The 4,128-nt window shown below is 46.7% G+C and overlaps 2 non-coding genes across 2 annotated transcripts; one reads left to right on the top strand and one right to left on the bottom strand.

Moving 5' to 3' along the window:
* Positions 1 to 238: 238 nt before the first annotated feature.
* TRNAN-GUU (transfer RNA asparagine (anticodon GUU)) lies at positions 239 to 312 on the bottom strand. Its single transcript has one exon. It is a non-coding gene; the product is annotated as a tRNA-Asn (tRNA).
* A 1,783-nt stretch (positions 313 to 2,095) lies between these two features.
* On the top strand, positions 2,096 to 2,181 carry TRNAY-GUA (transfer RNA tyrosine (anticodon GUA)). Its single transcript is given in 2 exon segments — positions 2,096 to 2,132; positions 2,146 to 2,181. It is a non-coding gene; the product is annotated as a tRNA-Tyr (tRNA).
* Positions 2,182 to 4,128: the final 1,947 nt, after the last annotated feature.

The raw sequence follows: 4,128 nt of genomic DNA, 5'->3' as shown, positions 1-4,128 counted from the left end.
CACTTCACACTAGTTATTAGTGACCGGCGCTGACATGGTGGGGGTCTATCTTAGAGAAGTGTGAGCCGCACATAGGCTGCAGTGGGGATTTCTTATTCTTGTGGATTTTGTTATATTGGTGACGTCTCTGTGATTATGGATGATATTAATAGAGATTTACCTTGTTACCTGTTATTCTCTTCTCTCCTGTATTTTTGCCGTTCGACCATTTATATCTGTGATAGACAAAACAATCTTCCGTCCCTGGGTGGGCTTGAACCACCAACCTTTCGGTTAACAGCCGAACGCGCTAACCGATTGCGCCACAGAGACGTCTGTACTTCTCTATATGTGAGGAAGAACACGCGCAAAGACAACATCGTGAACACTAAAATAATAAAGGTAAGAAAAGCTAAAAAATAATGTGTCTCAGTCCGATAAACTCTACTGTGTCTGTAGATGGACGAGCCGGGTTTGTGTTTTCTTCATGGGTGAATTGAGAAGCCCCTCCCATATGGTTTACTTATTAGGGTTCCTGGTTTTCATGCCGGTTCGACTCCCGGTATTGGAGAATGAGGTTTTTGAATTTTTCTATTACAGTAAAATCTCCCTTAGTGGACACCTTCCAATAGCAGAGGAAGACACATTCGAGAGGGGACAAAACACTCCCAATAGGGGACAAAACACTCCCAATAGGGGACAAAACACTCCCAATAGGGGACAAAACACTCCCAATAGGGGACAAAACACTCCCAATAGGGGACAAAACACTCCCAATAGGGGACAAAACACTCCCAATAGGGGAGAAAACACTCCCAATAGGGGACAAAACACTCCCAATAGGGGACAACCAGGCTTATGTGCCGGCCCTACCTTACGCAGAAACCCCAGCACAGAAGTAGGAGACCAATGTTTAAACAGTGGTCTCCTGCTTCTGTACGTCTGCCGGCCACATCATTCACCCCCCTCCTTCCCCCCCCCCCCCCGTACCACTCTCTTACCCCTGCGCCAAATGATTTCCTCTTGATCCCCCCCCCCCCGTGCTATTTCCCCTTTATTACCCTTCATCACCCCCTTTTTACCACCCTCTGTGTACAGGAGGAGTGAAATGGCACGAGGGGATCAAGGGAAAATAATGGGGTACGGGGGTAAGAGGGGGATAATTTGGCACAAGGGGAAAAAGGTGGCACAGGGTATAAAGGGGGGAATTAAATGATACGGGGGAGGGATAAGGGGCAACTAAACAGCACTGGGAGACTCTCCTGTCTTTCATCATGTTTTATAGGTGAATACACTCTGGAGTGAGTACAGGACAGGATTCAGTCATTCACAAAACTTCTTGAGCCTTTTTTCTCAATAGTGGACACTTTTTTATTCCCTGTGAGTGTTCGCTATTGGGAGATTTTACTGTATTATTACTATTATTATTATTATTATTGGCTAATTTTTTAGAAGATTTAGAATCTTATTAACATTTAAACAATATAAATATTACATTTTAGTCTTTTTTGTACTTTCATCAGTATCAGTAACTTTCAGTAACACCAGGTTGATGCCAGGGCGATGCCAGGTTAATGTCAGGGTGATGGCAGAGCGATGCCAGGATGATGCCAGGGTGATGCCAGGATAATGCCAGGGTGATGCCAGGGTGATGCCAGGGTGATGCCAGGTTAATGCCAGGGTGATGCCAGGTTAATGCCATGATATTGCCAGGGTGATGCCAGGGTGATGCCAGGGTGATGCCAGGGTGATGCCATGATATTGCCAGGGTGATGCCAGGATGATGCCAGGGTGATGCCAGGGTGATGCCAGGTTAATGCCATGATATTGCCAGGGTGATGCCAGGGTGATGCCAGGTTAATGCCATGATATTGCCAGGATGATGCCAGGGTGATGCCAGGGTGATGCCAGGGTGATGCCAGGGTGATGCCAGGTTAATGCCAGGGTGATGCCAGGGTGATGCCAGGTTAATGCCATGATATTGCCAGGGTGATGCCAGGATGATGCCAGGGTGATGCCAGGGTGATGCCAGGTTAATGCCATGATATTGCCAGGGTGATGCCAGGTTAATGCCATGATATTGCCTGGGTGATGCCAGGGTAAGGCCGGCCACGAGCCTTCGATAGCTCAGATGGTAGAGCGGAGGACTGTAGTGGAGATACAGAAATCCTTAGGTCACTGGTTCGATTCCGGTTCGAAGGACATTTTTTATTTTATTTTGCTTCCATGATTCTATTTATACTAAAACCAAATAAATAAAATCTCCTTTTAGTTCTGAAACAGCCGGGAAAAATAATATTCTTAAAGAAATAAATGTATAACTATACCCCCCCCCCCCCCCCATATATCCTGATGTGGAGCTTCTATTAGGATAATTACGGTTTCTCAGCTGATCTTTTTGACTGAACCTGTCAGCAAACTCAACTGCTCGGAAGGCGACTGCGCTCTCCACCAACTCTGCATATAAAAAGTGCACAGCAAAGAAAAAAAAAAATGAAAATGTAGCCAGCACCTAAACCCAATACACGGGTGCACGCTGCTGTGGCAAGTACAAAACATGTAAAAAAAGAAAATGGCAGCAGCACACTTGGTCAACAAAATGGAGGCTCTTAGCGCACTTTTTGATCAAAACGTGTCCCCCATCCACCACGCGGAGGTGGCCTCCCATCGGATGGTCCCTAAACACTCACCTACCTCAGGCTGGGTGACATGTTGGATCCACTAACGATCCAAACCACCTCCTGTGAAAATAGGGGAGGGGACGTTTTGATCAAAAAGTGCGCTAAGAGCCTCCATTTTGTTGACCAAGTGTGCTGCTGCCATTTTCTTTTTTTACATGTTTTGTACTTGCCACAGCAGCGTGCACCCGTGTATTGGGTTTAGGTGCTGGCTACATTTTCATTTTTTTTTTTCTTTGCTGTGCAAATTTGGGGGGAGTGGCTCCCTCTGTAGCCGTGCATCCCCTCCCCTATTTTCACAGGAGGTGGTTTGGATCGTTAGTGGATCCAACATGTCACCCAGCCTGAGGTAGGTGAGTGTTTGGGGACCATCCGATGGGAGGCCACCTCCGCGTGGTGGATGGGGGACACGTTTTGATCAAAAAGTGCGCTAAGAGCCTCCATTTTGTTGACCAAGTGTGCTGCTGCCATTTTCTTTTTTTACATATAAAAAGTGCGCAACTATTTCTCACTTTGCTTTCTGAAAAGTTGAAACTTTTTCTAATTATTGTTTTTTTTTGTTTTCTTCTTTTCATACAATTTCTTCTCTGTACATGGGGGATGGGTTGTGTATGAAATTACTTGTCATCTACACAATAAAAAAAAAAAATAGAAAAAGCTTAACCCCTTATGGACCCGTGACGTACCGGTACGTCACGAGTCCGCTCCCGTTCTATAACGCGGGGCCACGGCCTCTAACAACGGCCTCTAACAATCGCGGTGCCGTGCGCTATTAACCCTTTAGACGCGGCATTCAAAGTTGAACGCTGCGTCTAAAATGAAAGTAAAACATTGCCGGTTAGCTAAGGGAGCTGCTCGGGATCGCTGCGGCGAAATTGCGGCTTCCCGAACAGCTGAGACACAGCAGGAGGGTCTCTTACCTTGCCTCCTGGTGTCCGATCGCCGAATGACTGCTCAGTGCCTGAGATCCAAGCATGAGCAGTCAAGCGACAGAATCATTGATCAATGGTCTCCAATGAGAAACCACTGATCAATGTAAAAGTTCAATGTGTGCAGTGTTATAGTCTCCTGTGGGATAATAATGATCAGTATAAGAGATCAGTGTGTGCAGTGTAATAGTCTCCTATGGTATAACAATGATCAGTGTAGAAGATCAGTGTGTGCAGTGTTATAGCTCGCACTGAATAAAGTGAATAAAGAACATTTAACCCCTTCCCTAATAAAAGTTTGAATCACCTCCCTTTTCCCATTTAACCCCTTAAGGACAATGGACGTACTCCTACGCCCCCGTTTCCGAGTCCTTAAGGACCAAGGACATAGGAGTACATCCTGTCCATTTCCGGCCCCCGCCGCTAGCCGGAGGTGAGCCGGTGCCCGATGCCTGCTGAAATCGTTCAGCAGGTATCGCGGCATATCGCCAAGGGGGGTCATTATGCCCCCCCATGTCGGTGATGGCCGCAGATCGCTGGAC

The sequence above is a fragment of the Hyla sarda genome, chromosome 3 (assembly GCF_029499605.1).
Source record: "Hyla sarda isolate aHylSar1 chromosome 3, aHylSar1.hap1, whole genome shotgun sequence".
Lineage (NCBI taxonomy): Eukaryota > Metazoa > Chordata > Amphibia > Anura > Hylidae > Hyla > Hyla sarda.
Note: the sequence above shows the minus strand (reverse complement) of the source record. Positions and strands in the feature narration are given on the sequence as shown.